The sequence below is a fragment of the Pan paniscus genome, chromosome 7 (genome assembly GCF_029289425.2).
Source record: "Pan paniscus chromosome 7, NHGRI_mPanPan1-v2.0_pri, whole genome shotgun sequence".
Taxonomy (NCBI): Eukaryota; Metazoa; Chordata; class Mammalia; order Primates; family Hominidae; genus Pan; species Pan paniscus.
Window position 1 is genome coordinate 73,805,233 of NC_073256.2, and position 22,401 is coordinate 73,827,633.

The following is a 22,401-nucleotide window of genomic DNA, read 5'->3' on the forward strand; positions in this document are numbered from 1 at the left end:
TTTATTGTGTGTTTTGTAGTATGCATGCAGAATGTTTTGATTTTTAAAAGTCTAAAATAATTGAAACTGTCTTGTGTCATTCAACCCTGTAATAAGTACCTATAATTTAAAACCTCAAAATTGGTTGGTTTTGAAAGATGTTTGTATAATGCATAATAATAAGCGCCTCTGGATTATTTTTAATGCATCAGATCCTGTGCTATGGTCTGTGTAAGAGAAAGGAACCCTGATTACAGTTTTGGAGAGTGTTCCTGGTGCCCCCAGCATGCCCATGGTGGATACCACATCATTATGCTGTGCTCTGAGGGGCCTCATTCTGACAGCATGCTTGGTTACATACAGTAATGAAAAGCCTTGTTTGGGGAACATTTGTGCTTTTAAATATTGGTTTCATCATGTCCAGGGAATGAAGCTGATTTAAACATAGCTCACAGTAAATCTGAGAGTGGAAAGTTTGATTTTACCCACTAGTCTTTCTAATTTTTTACTAATGTAACGTCCCAATCCATTGTGTAGCAGAGAAGCTAGTTGAATTTGTTCTTCCAGGGGAAGAGGGCCCTTCTTATACATGAGTTTATATGAAGTTTTTCATGTAATGTATTTTATCCTTCATGTTCATCAGCTTTACAAAGAAAAACTTAAAGAGTTCTTACTCCAAAACATTTTGTCTGAGCCTGGGGTGAAGATTACTATAAGGAATGATTGAGCAACAAGATGCCAGTGATGGTCAAGGAAAAAGTCAAAAATGTTGATTTTGAAGATCCTTTACTAATTCACAAATTCTGGTTGTTTTTATTTTCATCTATGAACAAGGGCAATTTCAAGAATAGGAAGAAGGAGGAACATAGAGCCTCAGCCAGCATTGACGTGAGTGACACCTTCAGAACGGTTGTAGGAGCACAAAGAGTCAGCCTGGTGTCACTTGCTGGCAGGCCTTCACTTCAGATCTGACCTGAAACAACACACAGAACCTCTCCTTTGGCTTAGATCCCATGTGAGGCTTCCCGGCATATTCGGATAAATGGATGGCTTGGATCAAGGCTGCTCCTGACTTCAAGTTGTAGACCAGCCTCCTGGCCTGGTCTCCTCAGCTCTGGAGGCTGGCCTGGAAGCTCCAGATGATTCCAGGAGCACAGCCTGCTCCATGACCGTCCTCAGGCGCCAGCTCCTGCTCCTCCTGTCTCATCCGGGGGCGGTGAATTCCCCATATTCATGGGTTATGACTGGGCTCAGACTGTTCCTTCTGCTCAGAGGGCCTGTCCCATCTCCCACTTTTCCATGTTGTGAACCATGGTGAAAATGTTGAGAATTCCTTCCCATACTTCCCAGGAGCTTCATTCCTCCTTCATCTGGGTTCTGGAAGTAATTTATTCTCAACCATGGTTCCTCCTGTTTGTTGGGTGCCCTTCATGTACAAGGCATTTGACAAGCACAGTCTCAACCCACCCAACAACCCTATTCAACCCTATTTATTACAGACTCTAATCGGTGAAGAAACTCAACTACCTTGCTCTGGGCTTAGCCAGTAAATAGTGGAATTTGGATTGAAACACTTTTCCTCTTTTACCTCTTACAGCACATCGCACATTGTGTCATTGTCTGCCGACTTCATTTCTGTCTTCCACACTAGACTAGGAACTCTTATGTGTCTTATCTGTTGATGACTTCCACTCCCATCCCAAGCATCCCCATACTTGGCCCACAGCCCTTGTTACATAAATGTTTATCTTGCAGGACCAATGAGTGAATGAAAGGAAGTTTGAATCAGTTACCAACTAGCTGCAGAGTAAGAACAGAAGCCTCAAGAAAGATGAAAATCCAATTTTACAAATTTAACATAATATTTACAGGAATAAATTTTTGCTATACAAATCTAGCCATCACGAGAACCTGTGTAAATAGAACTCATAAAGACCCCAGGGCTTACTTTTTGGTCTTCAAGAAAAGGCACAGTAGCTGTTTTTATTAGCGGCACAGAAAAATGATTTTGTTTCCTATGATACTGATCCTGCACCAGTTTTTTTCTTTTTTTCTTTTGGTTACTGGCTAGGGGTATATGGAAAGTCTGGGGAGGAAGGCTTGTTGGTGTTCCCATGGCTTATACACCTACCCAAAGCTGTGCTCCACTGACACAACTGAAGAAGGACAGACAGGAAAATGAGGCCAGGAATCCTGGACAGGCCAAAGTGCCTGGGATACCCACGGGGGATCCAAAGGGCCACCAGGCATCCCCAGCGACATCGGAAACACGAAAGGCTGTAGGGTGGCCAGAGCCATCAGCCTCCCAAAATTGTCCACCCTTAGACTAAACAACATCCTGCTGCCTTCCCATCATTAACCTGCCCTTTTGTGCAACTGATTTATTATGGGAGAAAACAGTTTATTGCGGGTTATTCGGTTTACTTATTCAGAAGCTGTAGAGTGGCTCAGCGACAGGGACAAATGAAAATTCGGAACATCATACTCTCCATGTTTACTGTGATGATTCTTCTCTTCCATCACTGTCTATAAACATCACTGTGAGGACAGAATTCTCTGAAAAGCTATGATATGGGACACCACAAAGGCCTGAAGCTTCCATCCAAAAGAAGTAATCTGAGTTGGACCTAGTGGGGATTAAGCATGCTATTGATTTAGTATTCATTTTTTATATTTGGACTGTTTAAAATTACTTATCCAAGAAATCCTCCAAGGCGCATGATTATATTATCATACTCATTTGTTGGGGAGGGTGGGGGATTGTAGTTATTAGTGTAATTTGCCCCAAACCAGAAAGTACTACTAAATGCTATGATTAGAAAAAGGAGAAGGAAATCTGTATTTATATGAAAAAGAATTTACTTAGGATGTTATTCTGCATTTTAAATTGTACAGAAGAGAAAGGAAAGAAACCGGTTAAGATGCTTAAAATTTAAATTTCTTCTTTGGAGAATCAATGACTAAAATGTCTCAGAAGGTATGTATTAGGATCATAGTTGAAAAAAATAAAATATTCCACTGATGATATATAGTGAAATCTAATTAAGTTTTAAGTAAAAGTAATAGTATTTCAAAGATACTTTACCTGCTAGCATTCTTTTTATCATGATCTTTATTGACCGTAAATCAGAGCCCTTGGCTAAGGATACATTTTATTCCAGAAAAATTATTTCAGAACTTGATTTCAACTGTATTATTGGTCAACTATTACATTTCCTTTTTTATTTCAAATGTCGATCAACAGGGTGTAGCCATTTATAAGATTTATAATTATTTATATCTACAATTACAGGCATTTAATTTGTCATTTGAACAATGATATGACATTGTGCTAAATACTTCAAGGAGAGACACAGAAGGGGAAATATTATTGGTCATTACTTCTTAAATATAAAAGTTTGTCTTTAAATAGCTATGAAAGGTGTTATAGGAGCATAGATTCCGAATTACAAGCCAAACATAAAATCTTCTAAATGTTATTTTGGAACTATACTTTCCTCAAGATAGCATTATTTTTAAATCTGTGAAACTGACTTGATTGAATATTGTTTGTTCATTATAGTAATTCATACATTTAATGTTAAGAAAAATATTGGACTTCAGAATAATATGAATGAATTAATCCTTATAAAAATAATTGTATGTTTTGTATTTATGTACAAGCCTGTGGATCTCTTTTCCCAAACATAAAGCAAACTTCCAAATACACACATTTATTTTGTACCAGCCCCCACCCTCATCTGCCTGTATATTTGAAAAATAATTCTGAGCTCAGAAAATCACTCTCCATGTGATGGGTATGAAAGTATGCACTTCACTGCTAAATTTTCACTCATACCTTATTTTTGGCTTATATTCCTTTGAATTTTTAAAATTTCATTGTCTGTTTTTTAAACTCAGTAGATTCAAAGCAGGAATTGTGAAGTAGATTATAAATACAAATAATTGTGAGAGGTTGGGGAACTTCTGGACTTGTGAATGACGGCAAGACATTAATAGCTAGCAGCCTGGTTCCATGTGGAACACTGGAAATCTAAAACATTAGACATCTACAGAAGGTGTTTATGTGTATTATAGTAGCTAAGATAGCAGCCGTGAATCATCAATAAATGAAGACATGTAAATATATAAACTACTTTTTAATTTAAAAAAAGAGAAAAAAACTACTTTTAAAAGATTCCATCAGAAATGCTGATTTAAACAGTTTCCATCCTTACATAAACATGTGAGTGAAAAGACATAAGCTGCTATTTTCTAGGTCCCCCACGTGTGTGCAAACCCCTCCTTCTCTGACCATAGGAAGTAATCGAAGAATTAATGCTATATTCTCTTACCCATTCACTTCACACCTAGTTTGTGCCTGGCATTGGGCTAGGTACTTTCTATACCTTACTTAACTAATATAAGTGAAGTAAATTCACCCAATGTATATTCATAGTTTGGGTTAGTTACACTTCAAGCAAAAGGCCACTGGTTTAAAAAAAGACAAAAGTTTTTTGGGTTGTTTTTAGTACAGTTTACAATTATAACAATATTAAAGTTTAAAATTAGTACTTTTGGCTGGGCATTGTGGCTTATGCCTGTAGTCCCAGCACTTTGGGAGGCCAAGGTGGGCAGATCACCTGAGGTCGGGATTTGAGACTAGCCTGGCCAACATATAGTGAAACCCCGTCTGTACTAAAAAAAATACAAAAATTAGCTGAGCATGATGGTGCACACTTGTAGTTCCATCTACTTGGGAAGCTGAGGCAGGAGAATCGCTTGAACCCAGGAGGTGGAGGTTGCAGTGAGCCAAGATTGAGCCACTGCACTCCAGCCTGGGTGACAGAGTAAGACTCCGTTTCTTAAAAATAAAAATAAAAATAAATTAGTATCTTCACATCAACAGCTTACCTAATAATTTTTACAAATATGCTCCACCTCACATTTGTTTGAAAAATCATGTACAGCCCCTTGTATAAAGCAAGACTTCTGAAGTCTGAGTCATTGCAGTCTTTACCTTGAGCATATGTTTGTAACATTAGTAACAACCCCCACTCATCCTGTAGCTGAACTTCACCTGGGTGATGATTTGACTTTTCCACAGTGCAAGATGGTGCTGAGGGTCTACTGGGCCACGCCCCTGGGCTCTCCTGGGGTTTGTCACCCCACTTTTTTGGAATATAGCTTGGCCCTGTCTGGTCCTGTTCCAGTTGAGTGCTGGTTCTCATTAATAGCCTCTGGGAGTGATTTTTTTAAACAATATATTCTTAAGATTCCCAAAGGAAATATATCTGGTTTTATGTTTTTAAGGGATCTTTTAAAGTTTTCTGCATAGTAAGTGTCTTAGTCCACTTAAGGACTAAGGGCTAAGGACTTAAGGACTAAGGACTTAAGGGCTGCTGTAACAAAATACCATACCCTTGAGTAGCTTAAACTACAGACATTTATTTCCCACAGTTCTGGAGGCTGGGAAGTCCAAGACCAAGATGCCAACAGATTTCGTGTCTAGTGAAGCCCCACTTCTGGGCTCACAGATGGACATCTTTTCACTGCGTCCTGAAGTCGTGGAAGGGAAGAACTCTTTTCTCTTCAGCCCCTTACAAGGGCACCATTCCCATTCATGGGGGAGCTCTGCCCTCATGATTTAATCACCTCCCAAAGATCTTGCCTTTTTTTTTTCATTTTACCAGTTTAAAATGAAAATTCTACATATGATTACTTTATGTCTGCATCTTTTCAATTGTTTCTTCCTTGTGTTTGCCCTTTCTCTTGCCTGCTTGATGAGATTTGGCTTTCTGTCCAAGGATCTTTCTTTGGTCTCTGTTCACTTTCAGCCTAGAAGTAACAGCTGGAGTGAATGCCCATGTGGACAGTTGTGCCATTAGCCTTTTCCCACTGCACCTGCTCAGTGTAGATGACACATTTCTTCCTGTAAACCTTGACTGTTTTGCCAGTTTGCTGACATTTATAGTGTCCTCACACAGCCTGAACTTCATCATCCTTTCAGATGAGCATGGATCAAACACTGTACTTCTGTGTCAGCTCTTTGGAAAGAGAGGAAGACGTAATCTTCCTGCGAATGTGGAAAGGTGCCTTGAAATGCCATTTTGTGGTTCTTGCTTCAGTCAAAAGTCACAAAGGGATTAAACTTCGTTTTGGCCACTACCAGTTCAGTGATAGCCACAAAAGGGAAGACATTCTTCCTCTTAATACTATCACATTGAGGATTAGGTTTCAACATACAAATTTGGGGGGCACATTCAGACCACAGCGATAGAGAAATAAATCTCTGACTGGAAATGATTCGTTAATAAAGAAGTGTTTGCTGGGCACAGATTTTTAATGGCACTTCATAGGTTTTCATTTCTGTAATTGCTTTAGATTCATGTCTTAGCTGAAACTTCATAAAGCAAGGAAAGAAGATAAATGGCAAAGCAGAGTATAAGTTACTTCTTGGTATTACATCGGGCCTTAAAAGTCTTATGCTTACTTACTGTCCTTTGTCCCTTTCTTTTGGTAATCTGTGTTTTAAAGTAACTGACTGCCCTGCCATTGTCATCTGCACATTTGATAGGTTTGCTCTAGCTTAATCTCTGGGTCTTTAATGAGCATGCCCTCTCTCTTAAGAGAAAGAACAATCACTCAAGGGCTAATATTTGTGCAGGGAGATACTATTTTTCCAGCTATTGCTATGATGTGAAACAGAATCAGAAGTGTTGATAGATCTGTCCATGACTTGTCTCTTGTCCATGGGAAGGGCTTGTACTGGTCTGGTCTGAGAGGGTTACTACTAGAAGCCACAGTTGCTATTCCTCGATAGTCTAATAGATTTATATTAAGTAATTATTTTTCTGGTAATGATATAAGAACAAATAATATACTTCCCTGAATTCTCAGAATTTTCTTTAAAAGCTCTAGTTATATAACACTCAGAAATCTATACTGGCTTTCCCAAGTGTATTCACCCTACCCAGGGCATCATCGTCTCAGCCAGCCTCATGCTGACCTCAGTAGTTTTGTGATCTTGAAATTGCTGCTCCAAGTTCACCTCTCTTGAATCCCAGGCATTCTATGCAAGGCTTCTTTTTCTGTATTCAAACACTGACAGGCGAGTTCCCTTCTTAATTACCTGAACGAGTTGGGGAGGATTTAGATATCTCCACTGGCAGCAAGGTGAGAGACCAAACCACAAGCTGAAGGTACAAGGGTTGAATAAGCATCAGCTATCAATGTGAGCGCTAGGCCCTGTTCTAAATGGGTCCCATGTGGAGATTCATTTAATCCTGACTTAATAATCCTAGGAGATGAATAATATTTTATCTCTTTTTGCAGATGAGGAAACTGAGACCAAGAAAATTTGAGTAGCTGCTGAAGGACATTCAGCTAGTTACATACAGTATTTAAACCCAGCAAGTTATCTCAGCCCCGTGTTGTGTTGCCCTCTGATGAAGGGCAGCAAGGGAGATGGTCTTCGCTTGAATCAGACCACTAGAATTCCCGAGTGCTTTGGGGTCACCAGTCCTCTCTATTGGAAAGTTTTTTTTTTTTTTTTCTTAATTAGTAGTTGGATCACTGTAAATTCTAGGCAAATCGACTTTCCTCAGAATATGTGACTCATCTTGACTAACAATCTTTTCCAAAATATTTCATTGCTCATCGGCTTGTACCCACCCCCATGCCCCACCCTGGCCAATTTCTTAAAGACTACTTTCCTGGCTCAATTTTCCTTTTCTTTAGAATGACAAAAAGTAATTCCTCTTCCATATAGTTCGTCTAACTAAAGAATACTATTAATACACCATCTTCCCCAGACAACGAATTCTATGCACAGCACAGGTGGACATGAGCACACACGTGCACAGACATACCTACAAACACACACACACTAGTCAAAAGCAGAGCCTGAGTCATTTATTTTTTATTTTTTAAATTTTTTGGAGACAGAGTCTCGCTTTGTTGCCCAGGCTGGAGTACAGTGGCACAATCTCGGCTCACTGCAACCTCCTCCTCCCAGGTTCAGTCGATTCTCGTGCCTCAGCCTCCCGAGTAGCTGGGACTTCAGGCACATGCCACCACGCCTGGCTAATTTTTGTATTTTTAGTAGAGATGGGGTTTCACCATGTTGGCCATGCTGGTCTCGAACTCATGACATCAGGTGATCTGCTCACCTTGGCCTCCCATAGTGCTGGGATTACAGCAGAGTCTTGAAGTATCTAAGAGCACCTTGGGACTTTTGCCCATCCCTGGCCTTTATCTTCCAGACATCAGTACTGTACAGCAGATGGCTAGTGATACAGTGTACCTTATTCTGGTGTTGAGAAATGTATTATGCTGAGTATAACTTAGGCTAGGAAAAAACTTTATTCCTGATAAAAAGTAGTGTTAGCAGAGGTAGAATAGCATAGTGATGATAATCTGGGATTTGGAAGCCAGAGAAAGGTCCAGATTGGAATCCCAGCCCAACCACTTGGAAGCACTTTGAACCCTGGCCAGTTCGTTCCCTTGTTTAACAGGATATTTGTAAACTCTGTGTACCAGGTCCAGTTTTAGGCCCTGGGAATGCAGAACACAAAACAGATCAAGACTGCTTAAATACTAGTATGGAAGACATACATACATACATACATACATACATACATGCATGCATGCCTGGTAACCAATTGGCTGTACTTTTAAAATATATTCAGAAAACAACCAGCTTTCACCACTGCCATCATGGTTCAAACCCCTCGGATCATTGCATTAGCCTGTTAACTGGTTCCTGTTTCTGTTCTTCCCTCTTGCAGTCTTTTCCCAACAGAGCATTCAGAAAGCTCCCTCTAACCCGTGAGTCTGAGCCCTCTCTCCTGGGGGCAAAACCTCACAGTAGAGTCCCATTCTCCTTGAAGACAGCCATGGTCCTTGACAGGGTGTGTCCATTATCTCTCCATCTCCTTCCTCCCATGCCAGCCACACCTGTCCTCCAGGCCTCTGCACTTGTCTTTCCCCTAGCATCTCTGTGGTTACTCCTTTACCTTCTGCATAACTTTGCTCAGATATCCCCTTTTCAATGAGGCTTTTCTTATTTGGCAGATAGAACAATGCCTGAATAAAGAAGGAGCTAACCCACCTATTTCATATACAAATATGCCAACCCTAATATTCAGACCAGATATATTTCATAATACTTTTAAATCTTCTGTAACACATCTGTGGAATAAGCCTATTTTGAAGTTCTTGGGAGTCCTATTTCTCCCAGGCACTGAAACTTGAATGTGTCATGATAGTAAACCAAGAGATTATAAATGAATGAACATTCAGTTTCCAGGAAGAGATTTAAAAAAAGACAAGTAAATTACCTTATTTGTTTTGTCCAGAATGTATTCCATTTAAGGCTTATAATTCTCAATTCTTGAGGCTGGAGAACAGATTGTAGAGCATCAGGAATGGTTTGCTAACTCAAAACCATTTCAAGCTTCTTAACGCGATGCACACAGCATTTGGGGGCTGCCTCCAGGAGTATAAGCCTAGCTGCTCCCTCGAGACCTAAAGAAAGCAAGTGAGAAGGTGAGTGCATATCTCAGGATCTGACGGGATGGCTGAAAGCAAAGAGCCTCTATTGTGGCAGGTTTATTTTATAGCATTTTTGTGCCGATCTGTCCAGAATCCCTTAACTGGTGTGAGGGAAAAATCAGTATTATTAGGTAAACCAATTAGGCAATCTCAGTGAGGTATTTTTCTCTGAGTCTAATAAAGCAGAAGCTAACTGAGCTCTACCTGAGAACAGTTGATGTGATTCGATGTGGTGCTTTCTTGATGGCAGCTGGACACAGATACAAAAACAGAGTACTTTATTCTAATTTACATCCCAGTGGGATGACCCCTGAACCAGTATTCGAGAAAAGAGCCAGAAGAAAACTGCAGAAAAAGCTTCAGAAACCTCAGCTTTGATACATAAGCACAGAGCAACAGAACTACTGCCAAAAGTGGGGATGGCAAATCTGGGGGAGGCTTTAACCTCTCAGCACCTCAATTTCTTCCTTGGCCACATGGTAGTCATGAGAAGCATCTATAGCGGAGCCAGCCTGCCTTGTTCAAATTCCAACTCTATCTCTCTCTAGCTAAGGTAGAGCGAGGGTTTTCTTGGGTAAAGTATTGAATGCCTTAGCATCTTTGGGCCTCATTTTCTTCATTTGTAAAATGAAGGGTAGTAATAGCCCCTGCCTCATAGAGTCATTGTTAAGAGTTAATATGTTCGTATTTGCAAAATGCCTTAGAGTGGTTCTGGCACATAGTAAGCACGGTCTGAGTGCTATTTCTATAATCATTATTATTATGTAGTATGTGCCTAATGAATATGTGTATAAATATAGTCTATAACCAGAAGGCATTTTTGCAATTTCTTTATTTAATTTGCATTAAACTTAATAGAGTGGAGACTTAGTTCTCTGTTAAACTCTTTGAGAAAACTAACGGACATTAAATCAGGACAGCATGTTTAAAATTAAAATTAAGAAGGATCTATCTTTATAGATAATTATACAATACTGTCAAATCAGCTTCCAGAAAGTATCGGAAAGATTCTAGAGTAACATCTTTGGATGTGAAAAAGATAAATCCTGTGTTCACAAATGTCATTAGCTTTATGTTTAGCTTTAAGTTTTAAAAATGTTTACCCCATTGTCATTAATCACTTTATTGATAATAATGCTATTTCCATAATCCCAAGGGACCCAATTCAATATATTTCTTCTCTTATTTCTCCTCTCTCCACTGACCTTGTTCTGTGACATTACTTTCCAGACATTTGATGAATGAGCATGGTCTGTCCTGGAAATGCCAATGCAGATTGATACAGCCAGAGATTAAGCCTCAGTCAGGTCTCAAGAGCCAGAAAGCTCTGCAGAGTTAGTAACCATGAGAATGGAAACTAGCCGCATTCCAGGACATTAGGATTTCACTCTTCCCATCCCAAAACGGGTTATCTTTTTTGAAGGGGTTAGGGGAGACCAAATTTCCAGTTGGGTCTGGGTGCTTACTGGAAGATTAGCGGTGAGAAGTTTCTTCAGACTAGCTTAAGTAGAAGGCTTAATTGCAGATGCTTACTTCTAAGGCAGGGTGGGGCGTGGTACCTGGGGCTGAGCTGCTGCTGCTTCCAAAGTGTCTGCACTAAGGAGACTGTTTACCTTCAGTGCCTTCACACTTTTAGTTACAAAGCAGCAGCCACCTTGTAGCAGCATCAGTTGTGAGCATCTTCCAGGCCACTTATGGATTAAAAACTCCAAAAATCCCCTTTTGAAACCATAAAAGCATAGTTTGAAAAGTACCTCATTCTTAGTGATATAACTTCAGATGTTATTTTGGTGCAGCCTGGGGAACATGGTTTCCCTGAAACAGGTAGCAGTCCTCATAATGATAAGTTTAAAAAGCCACTCAACCATATTCGTGCTGCTGGCCTTACAGTCTCATTTTTAGATTCTTGTTTTAACATTGCCTACAGACATTATTCTTATATTACTTCAAACATTCAGAACTAAAATTATTCATGATTTTCTGAAGAAATGAGATAATGGCATCCTTTAGAAACCAAAAAACAAATACTCTGAAAAGTACCTGTTCACTTGCCCCTTACTGGAGGTGGCTGGACTGAAATCCAGAATGGAGCCAACCCAAAGCAGGAAGCATTCCTGAAGAAAGTTCGTGTGCATGCCCTCCCTTTTCTCCCCTCATAACTTATTTTCTCTTAATTTGAGTTTAGAGGGTAACTTAGTCTGAGCCACTATAGCAAAATACCTTGGACTGGGTAATTTGTAAACAACGGAAGTTTATTTGCTCAGTTCTGAAGGCTGGAATGTCCAAGTTCAAGGCACCAGCAGATTTGGTGTCTGGTGAGGGCTCCGTCCCCACAGATGGTGACTTCTTGCTATGTCCTCGCATGGGGGAAGGGACAGGCACACCCCCGTAAGCCTCTTTTATAAAAGGGCACTAATCCTATTCATGAGACTGATGCCCTCATGACCTAATCACCACCTAAAGGCTACACTTTTTAATACTGTTGCACTGGGGGTTAGGTTTCAACATGGGAATTTTGTGGGGGACACATTCAGACCATACTAGGGAGAAATAGTGGTGCGTAAATTTATCCTTGTGACTGAAGATCTAATATTCCAAATAACTTGGTTCTAACTGGCAAGGGTACTTATAGTCTTGTTGCAATCACTGTAGGATATATCCAGACCCCTCTGATAGCTTTAGTTCTTCCCACTGACCTGTCTGCAGAGATTCTTCAGGGTTGTACTGCTTCCCAGGCTGGCCTGTGGAAAGGGAGTATATGACCACTCTGCTTGTGGCAGTTCTTTGGTACTGACTGCACTCGGCATGCCGCTAAGTGCTCTCTGCGGATTATCTCATTCTACATCCTCAACAATCTGGTAAGGTTGGTTATTATCATTGCTCTTTTACTATTGAGAAAACCAAGACTCAGGTTTGAGTAAATAACCTGCTTCTGGGAAATGTAGCCAGTAAGCCACAGAGCCCAGGGCCAAGCCAAGGTCGGTCCGACTTCCAAATTCATACTTTCAGTCAACATTTGTACATCCCAGAATCGTGTCCTGGACTTAGTGACTGACTCTGAGGACACCTTCCTCAAGGGCACATGGTTTCTACCTAGAGTGAGGAAATATGAACCACATGGCTGGAGCATATTTAAAGAAGATAGGCAAACTATGTTTGCACATAATTTTTTTTTATTATTTCAAATACCTGGTCCACAGCGTCCAGTTTACTTAATGAGATTGCTTTAGGAATCCCTCTTTATGTAGAAAGAGTGTTTTTCATCTTCCTGATCTAGCCCCTCTCATCTGAATTATCCACTGAACTATCCACTTTTTCATCTTCCTGATCTAGCCCCTCTCATCTGAATTATCCACTGAATTATCCACTTTTTCGTCTTCCTGATCCAGCCCCTCTCATCTGAACTATCCTGTAGACTGTGGCATACTAAGGAATAATGGAGAATGTAGGAATAAGAGAATAACTCCACCAACAGCCATTATCTACCTGGAGAAATTCCAGGCAGGGCATTTCAGGAAGTACCTCTGGTATTTCAACAGGTGAACATCTTTCTGTGTAATTTATTTTTGTGTTGGAACACAAGCTTATGGATTGCTGGATCCCATCCCAGAAGTGGCTACCCCTCCACTGCAGATAAGAATAAGAGCTCCGAGGATGGGACTGTCAGCCCATATTGTTGAGGTTTTGATTTATTACCCAAGAGTTGTGTTCTAAAGATTCCCTCATTTAAAGTACATGCCTCTGGGATCCATGAAATTCCCAAGGTGGAGAAACAAGAATGGATGTAACTAGGCTAGATGGAAGACTGGGAGAATAGGTGATAGTTATTGAAAAGCCTGGCAGGGTTGGGGCTGGCATCAGAATCCCCTGAGGCCCATTCCCTCCCAGAGCCAACATCCAAGCAAGGTGGAGTGTCCCCATAAGAAACGTGGGAGAAACATGCCACTCCCTTCAGTTACACCCTTTGTTCTTTCAGTCATTTAAATATTTGAATATAAAGGGATGTAACGGTGAATAATGGATGCAGTGATGTCCTCTGGAGCTTGCTTAGTTCCAGTGCAGGAGACAGACAATAAATGTAGATTTTAGTCAGTGGCAAGTTCATGCAGAAAAATCAGCACTGTAATAGGATGAGGCGCGATGAGCCTCCAGATGCTGTGTGGCTGCTAGGTCTGGGGAGGTGCCATGCAAACAGGGAAGCCAGAGGCCCATTGATCTCTGTTGTCCACACGCACCACTGTGGATGCAGCTTCAATGGTCTCACTGATAGAACAACATAATAATGCTTTTGATGTATTCTCCTGTGGGTCTCAGAAGTCTAGTAGAGCTCATCAAAGTAAAGAAAAGTATTTGGGTTTCAGTCAATCTTAGCTTCCCAGATTCCAAGCATCCATATGAGAATGCTTCATTTAGTAAGTTTTGAATCTATGAAATTTACTCTGTACTGTACGGAAAACCTGTAGGAATGTTTTAAACTCATTTTTTGTTTGTCTTTCCCCTTGAATTGCCCAGGGACTATGCCAGATAGCAGAAATTATATAACATTGGGAGTCTTCATAATTAGTTTACTTTTTAAGTTAATTTTATTATGACAATGTAATATAGCTACACATTCTGCATAGTGTCCTTTAACCATGCCTCTTTGCTTATAGACAAAGTCTTCTTTTTATAGAGTTAATGACCTCCTTTTTGTCTTTCGCCATATTTTCTAATATACCTGGAGTTAGATTATTTTCCCAAATGTTCCAGCATTCCTGCCATATGCCTTTGAATAATATTTCATGTGTGCTCATACAGACCTCTTTCCTGTATCTCTATTCCAGGGTCATTTCAGGGCCAGTTGCCCTCTAAGCTGTTCCAACAGCTGCTGTGCTGTGACTTCTCATCAACAAAATGTGGGAACCGCCTTTGGCTGCCCTTCTGGATGGAATCCCCTCTTTTCTTGGATCTCATATCTCTTTCTTTGTAGGTTTATTCTCTCACCTTACTGAAGCACACCCTCTGTAAGCCTCCTAAGTAAAGGGGCCTGGAAAGTATATTTTTAATCTCTGCATATCTACAAGTATCTTCATTCTATCCTTCTGCTTGAAGAAGGATTCTCTGAGCATAAAACTGTAGGTTAATGATTATTATCTCTTAAAAATAATTTCCCTCAATTTTGAAGACATTAAATGCTCTTTTTAAGTACAGTACCATTTTGGTTCCTGAATGTGCCCAGATTTTTCTCTAGAAGCTTTTAAGATCCTCTCTTTGTCTCTGGTGCTCTGGAATTTTACAGAAACTTGCCTTACTGTGGATTTTTTGTTTCTTTATTCTCTAGATATTCCAGCCCTAGAAGTACTTGTATCCCTTCATCTGATTAACTTTTAATATTATTTATTAAACAATTTCTCCCCTTCAACATCTTCTATTACCCTTGCTTATAATTGTTATTACTTGCTTACTGCATCTGCTGGGATGGATCCTCTAATTTTTATGATCTTTTCTTTCCTGTTTTCTAACTTTTGTCATTTTACTTTCTAGGACACTTCTTTGATATTTCTTCAAGCCCACTTATTGAATCTTTAAATTTTAATTATATATTTAATTTCCAAAGTTTATTTTTGCCTTTTTCTGTTGTTGGGTTTTTTAAGTGCATTTGCTTTTTATTTTAGGGCTGCACTAACTTCACTTTTTTCTCTATTTCATTTCCTAGGCCTTTTGAAGTTCTCTGCAAGTGTCCTTTGCATATCTTGTTTTCCTTCAGGTCGCTTTTGTTCTGTTTGATTATTTGAGTAGTCTCTGCCTTTCGTGTTAGAGGTTTGGCTGCCCATTACCATTTAAAAGGGAGTCCCTAAAACTCAGAGCGGAATCTCAGCGTGGAGGTGGGAGTTGCTGATGATGGAGTGTGCTGTATGAAATCACGTGCAGAGCTGACTTTCTCCAAATTAGAACCCCTAACTTCAGCAGGCGTCTCCCCCAGATCATACCTTCCTAGGGCTGATCAGTTTCTTCAGAGGGAAAAATAATTCCTTTCTGGAAAGCATCCTGTGTTCTGTTCCTTGCCTTATGAGAGCTCAGCGGAGCGGGGAGCTAAAGGTCCCACCCTTTGAAGGCTCCCTTTACCCTAGTCCTCCTGCTATCAAACTGCTCCCGCCTGCCAAGGACCCCCTGGGTGCTGGCAGAGGTGGCAAGTGGTGTGGGAGCTTGCCTCACTGCCATATTAGGGTGGGGTTTCAGGAGCCCACTACTGCTCTATTTGGTGCTTCACAGGCTCTGTCTTTTCAACTTTGTTTCTGAGCCCACACTCTCTCAGTTCCTGCTCTTTGGGGGGTGATGCCAGGCAAATGCACTCACTTCTCCCTGGGATCTTCCCCAGACACTTCGAATGATTGCCACCGTCCTGTGAGATTAGTTCCAATTCATCTGTACACTTTGTGTCTCTCTTATTCTTTCTGCTGTGTTTATTATTTTCATTTTATCAGGGAGTTGGGAATAAAAAGAGATAAACTAAATAAATCTTGCTACCATTTTGAACCAAAAGTAACCTTAAGGTTACTTTTTAATCACTGATTTTGTATAATTACACATTATTTAAATGATAGCAGTCAGACTATTTATCTAATATTCTGTGTATGATGCTATAATCTTTAGAACCCATTATGCAGAAAATGCTAAATTCTGTAGTACATGAACATGATACGGTAAAGATTTTATACAGATAGTAATTATAAATTATTTGATTAAGCATGACTTCTCCTTTATAAATACTCATCGAGAAAAAAATCTGTCAGCTATGCCAGACTTGTTTTCGTAGCTGTCGTGATTTAGATTCTGAGGTACACTTTCCCGCTGCACATACTTCCTTTGGAAGACAGAATAAAAGCAGATTTCTGAGTTAATTAAGAGTGTTTGTGACAGGGATTTGATTTTGTTCTATTTATATAGAATATGTGTTTTTCGGATTCTTTACAAATGCAGAGGATAAGATATCCATGTAGGACAAAGGTCTTGTTAATTTTATATCTTTTATATCTCTGCTAGCCTACTTTACCCTGTTTCCCTTTTATTTGTTTCTGTTTCTGATTATTTAATAAAAGTGTCAACCTAGTGAAGGAGACAAAGTGGAAGGCTAGGTTCCCCATTAACATCTTACTGTTCAATAGGTTGAATTAGGATTGGGCTCTATTTTACTGACTAGAGGCCACATATACTGGCAGAACATTCAGTACTGGATTCGTTGGGTTACTCAGTCAGCCCACAGTAAGATGATTTGTACTAGAGGGAGCTCTTCATGTCCCTAATGACAATGAAATTGTGAAACCCTCAGCTTCTCTGATAACAAAGCACAGCAGACCATTGCTAAGAGGAGTTCTAGTGGATCAATTCTTGGGTTGCACTGTCTACCAGAAATGCTTCCATCTCAAAGCCAAACAGATGGAACAGCCTAGTTACAAATAGAGATTGGGATTTCATGTTACGCTGCACAGGCAACCTTTTTCACTTGAGCTTTTCATTATCCTTGTTTATAGTCCTTAAATCTCAGAAATGCTGTCATAACCCATACTCTAGTGATGTATGTGAAGAGAGGTGGAAGGTAGGAAGGCGCATCCTAAATATGCCTGATGCATTTTGGGGAGATGCTAAAGGATGAGAAAGCCACCCTGTTTGCATCACTGATACTAGAACTGACTTGCATATTTAGGTGGAACTTAAACTTAGAAGCGTATGTTGTTTTCAAAACTTTTCCCATCACTCTACACTCATCTCTATTAAAATGGTCACTTAAAATGTAGAATTCATGAAGGAGACTTAGGAAATGTCAAATATGGTATCTCTGACTCTAGTTCTTCTAAATAGATTACATGATAATGAGGAATTTTTAAAGAAAAATGATTCTTTTTACGTTTGGTAGACCGAAACATCAACTCTGCCCCAAATCCTTGTTCTTTGATGCTGATTTTTTTAAAATCTCTTATCAAAATATAACTTTTAAAGCACTTCAGTTTACAGTAAGAAATCATTGAAATCTAGAATTGTTCTGCTTAGATTATTGTAATTTGTACATGAAAATATTATTGAGGCCAGGTGCAGTGGCTTATGCCTGTAATCCCAGCACTTTAGGAAGCCAGGGTCGGTGGATCAGCTTGAGCCCAGGAGTTCGAGACCAGCCTGAGCAACATGGCAAGACCCTTCTCCACAAAAAATATAAAAATTAGCTTGGCGTGGTTGCGCATGCCTGTAGCCCCAGCTACTCAAGGGGCTAAGGTGGATGGATCACTTGATCCTGGGAAGTTGAGGCTGCAGTGAGCCATGGTCCCGCCAGTGCACTCCAGCCTGGGTGACAGAGAAAGAAAAAAAAAGAAAGTTATTGAGAAACTCTTTCAAAGAACACTATTAATGTGTTAAATTTCTTTTGTTTCTTATCTCATCTTCTCAATGCAGCGTCAATTTAGTATCCTCATAGACATGAATCGTTTCATATGATTGTGCTTTATTGCCTTCAGTACTATTTAAAAAACATTTTAATCCATGGCATATTCTGAACCATAATAATGGAAAAAGACTTTTTGTTCAAAAAGAGACTTCATTTTAAAATTTTGGAACAATTTAGGAGATAGTCTCATTTTTCTGATTTTTAGGCCAAAGTTTGACCCTAGGTTATTTTCTCAATATTAAAATATGACAAATGTGAGAGCCCATTTCTCCATATAAAATGTCTTATGACCTGAGAAACATGTCAATTTACATTGTAATTTTAACCTCTTGTTATTTTTTAAAATCATGATTGTTCCTTTATTTGGGAAGCAGATTATGGATCTCTCTCTCTTCCCCCAGCTGTTTTCTTTAAACTTTTTACTTTGAAATTACAGATTCACAAGAAGTTGCAAAGATGGTAGAAGTTTCATGTGTCACCCAGTACCCTCCCATGGCTATGTCTTATATAATTATAGTACAGTATCAAACCAGGAAGTTGAGTTTGTATGTGTAGTTCATTTTATCACTTGCATAGATTTGTGTAACCACCACCACAATCAAGATCCTATTCTGTACCACAGAGATCCTGTGCTTTACAAGCACCCTCATGACTCCTCATCCTTATCTCCTGAAAACCACTAAATCTGTTCTCCATCTCTCTAATTTTGAGAATGTTATATACATACAGTATGTGACTGTGTGACATTGGCTTTTTTTCATGCAGCTGTTCTTCAGATACATCCCAGTCGTTGCATGCCTCAATAGTTCGTTCCTTTTCATTGCTGAGTATCAGCCATTGTATGGATATACCATAGTTTAGTTAACCATTTGCCCATTCATTTTGGTTGCTTCTAGTTTGGAGCTATTACAAGTAAAGCTGCTCTGAACAACTGTGTATAGTTTTTGTGTGGATATAGTTTTCATTTCTCTGGAATAAATGCCCAGGAGTGCACTTGCTGGGTTCTATGGTAAGTGTATGTTTAGTTTTTCAAGAAACTGCCCAGCTATTTACCAGGGTGTCTCTACACTATTACATTCCTACTATCAAGGCATATAGTGATAGAGTTTCTCTGCATTCTTGCCAGCATTTATAGGGTGGTGTGTCTCTCTCTCTTTTTTTTTAATCTTACTTGTTCTAACAAGTGTGTAGTGATAGCTCATTCATGAATAGTGATAGATTTTAATGTCTTATAATGTTGACATCTTTTCATATGTCTATTTGCCCTTTTTATATGCCCTTTGTTGAAATGTCTTTTGCCCATTTTCCAATTGGATTGTTTGGTTTTTTTAAAGTTGAGTTCTGAGAACTCTTTGTATGTTCTAGATATGAGCCCTTTGTCAGATGTATATCGTGCAGATATTTTCCCCAGTCTGTTGCCTATCTTTTCATCCTTTTAACAGAGCCCTTCACAGATAAAAAGTTTTTGTAATTCTAATCAGTCAAATTTGTCAGTTTTCTTTCATGGATCACTCTTTTGATGTCATATCAAAGAACCCTTCATCAAGCCAGAGATCCTAAAGATTTTCTTCTTTGTTGTTTCCTAATAATAACATTTTTTTATTTTACAGTTGACTCTATGATTTTGAGTTAATTTTTGTATAAGGTATGAGATAAAAGGTATGAGGTCAACGTTTATATTTTTGCCTGTGGATATCCAGTTGCTCCAGCACCATTTGTTGAAAAGTCTAGTCCTTTTTCTTTGAATTGCTTTTGCACCTTTGTCAAAAATCAGTTGGCTTAACTTGTGTGGGGCTCTTTCTGGGTTATATGTTGTGCTCCACTGATCTGTGTGTCTGTCCTTCCATCATACCACAATCTTGATTACTGTAGCTAGATAATGTCTTGAAATTGAGTACACTGATTCCTCATTCTTTATTCTTTTATCTCAGAACTGTTTTAGCTATTATACTCCTTTGCCTTTCCATATAAGTTTTAGCATAATCTTGCATAAGCTCACAAATAACTGATGGGAGGTTTTGCTTGACCTTCTCCCTCATTTTCATCTGGCCCACTTTTCTTACACCTGCTTCTTCTTTATTGTCTATCTTGTCTTATATGATTGTCTACATAGAAAATCTCAAATAATCTACACAAAAATGTAAATAAAAAACCCTAGAACCAAAAGGTGAGTTCAGCAAGTTCGCAGAATATAAGATCAACAGACAAAAGTCAATTGTATTTCTCAATAGTGATGAGTATGTGGAAACTCATGTTAAAAATACTATACCATTTACATTGGCTCAAAAAAATGTAATACTTAAAAATAAATCTAATAAAACACATCTAGAACTTATATGCTGAAACCTACAAAACACTGATGAAAAAAATCAAAAGTCTAAATAAATGGAGAGGAAGATCCCTATTTATGGACAGGAAGGCTCAACCTAGTGAAGATGTCAGATTTCCTCAAAGTAAACAGGTTTAGTGCAGTGCTTCTCAAATTCCATAAGGGGTTTTGGAGATTCTCTTTTAATCCATTTCATTTTTACAAGAACATCTAGAATTTGCATGTGTTTGGATGGATTGACCAGGGAAGTGATTTTTCTCACAATACACAAGTACTGTCAGTATGTCCAATTAAAAATAACCGTTTTACTATAAAAATATAGTTCACACCTTCTGTATGACAGACAGGCCCTGTGCTCAGTGTCTTCCAGCCTTCACGCCATATCACCTTCACTATCACCCTGTGAGGAAGGTGCTGTTATTATCCCATTTAACACATGGGAAAAGGGAATCACACAAATGGAATTCTCTTGTCCAGAGTCACAGAGCTAAAAGACAGGGAAGCAGGATTCAGACTAGACCAACATGAGTCCTGTATCTGCTCTGCGTTCAGTGTTCCATGGCCTCCTAGGGGTCTTAGGGCCTTCTTTGGTTTCATCAGGATTCTCACATCAAGTGCTCTCAGAGAATTCTACTTTTCGAAAAATCACTGTAATCCTTACATCACTTCCCTCACCAGCACCTTGTGAGGCCCTGTTTTGAGTTTCCCCAGTCTACTCTAGGATTTCAGTTTCAGTTAGAGAGCTGAACCCAAGGATTATTTAAATTGTCGAAACATTTGATAGATACTTTTCAGGAAAAAAAAATTAACTGTGTTTTGAGAATGTTGATTAAAAGAGCCCTTCTCATCTGTCAGAGAAGGATGGCTGTATAAGTATTTGTCTTTTGCCCTGCAAGTGGGGGAAATGGATTTGGGGATGACACATCACTTTTCTGAGTTATCAGAGGAAGTAGGTCACATTTTGCTGTTGATCATAATGTTTGAAAAAGCTGGCATTGAAAAATGAGAAATTGCATTTTGAGTAGTTCTTTGTCCAAAGACTAGAAATATTTTCTGAGACAAACAATAAGTTTTATATATTTTTTTCCATCATCTCCCTAGGATAACTTTGCTTTTGTGGTCAGTTTTAGCCTGCTAAAAGGAGTCATTGGCTCTTCATAGACATATTGGCTGCATTTATTGAAATGTCTTTCAAGTATCCTTGTAAACACAGGAAAGCTTCACCTCCTGAGTTCTAGAAACAACACTGGGAGTGATCCAGAATGCCTTAGTAAGTAAAATAGATGAAGGTTTAAAAGACTCCGTCTATCTTTAGAGCTATTAAACAAAAGAGAAACATTCAACATCTTCCCTCTAATAGTCAATAAGAAAGAAGAATGTCACAAAAGAGTTCGATCCCCTCTAGGCTAATGGAAGGGAAACCACCTGAGTCAGAGTTGGTCTGGAGAGGCAAGCATTACACCCAGTGGTCTCTGATATCATCTCAGCTCTGAGCCAGTGGCCTCAGGGGTACTGTGTCCCAACTGGAGAATTAACAAGGTGATTACTAAACTGTAATTGCTGGCTAAATGTCTTCCAAAGACTATCATAATCTCAGAAATAAGCTGACACATTACATGCAAATATAACATGACCTTTTAGCACAGTTTATTGCAGAAACATCCACCTCTCGATAACATTAGAAGCTGCCTCTGTTCTCCAGTCAGCCACCCTCTTCAGGGCCCCTGTTGGTAGTATTTTAGCCCAATAAATGGCTCCTGTCCAGTGGTTCCCTTGGCCTGGAGGAAAGGAAGGCGCTGCTGGAGGCGCTGTACACATTCTGTACCTTCTCATACATGCTGTATGAGAAGTATGTGAGGCTCGAGGCTCAGGACCATAAAGGATGCGAGGGATCAACCCTGGCACAGATTGCAGCTACTAGAACAGGGAGGAACAAAAGGCTGACAGCTTACCAAGGCAGAGCCACACCCATGCAGGGTCTCCAGTGCCCACGGCTGATGAGATGCCCCGCATCCTGCTCCTTCTTTCTTCCGCTCTTACTTTTTTCATCCAGTCTGCTTAAACCTCCCTCTTCTTTACTGTCTTTTTTTTTCTTAGATTTAATCTACTTATCAAAAACATTCTTGTCACTTTTTTAATATAT

At 39.4% G+C, this 22,401-nt stretch overlaps 1 protein-coding gene and 1 pseudogene across 6 annotated transcripts in view; one reads left to right on the top strand and one right to left on the bottom strand.

The window, feature by feature from the left end:
• Nucleotides 1–22,401, top strand: part of FAM110B (family with sequence similarity 110 member B) — a 153,991-nt gene that overhangs the window by 112,714 nt on the left and 18,876 nt on the right. The window contains exon 4 of one of the 6 annotated variants that reach the window (XR_004672904.3): nucleotides 814–3,616. The exons of the other annotated variants lie outside the window; for them this stretch is intronic. The gene's annotated coding sequence lies outside the window, so the exon portion shown is untranslated. Of the gene's footprint in view, nucleotides 1–813; nucleotides 3,617–22,401 lie in introns of those variants that run through there. 6 annotated transcript variants of the gene reach the window in all.
• On the bottom strand, nucleotides 5,426–6,514 carry LOC106635030 (large ribosomal subunit protein uL24-like; annotated as a pseudogene).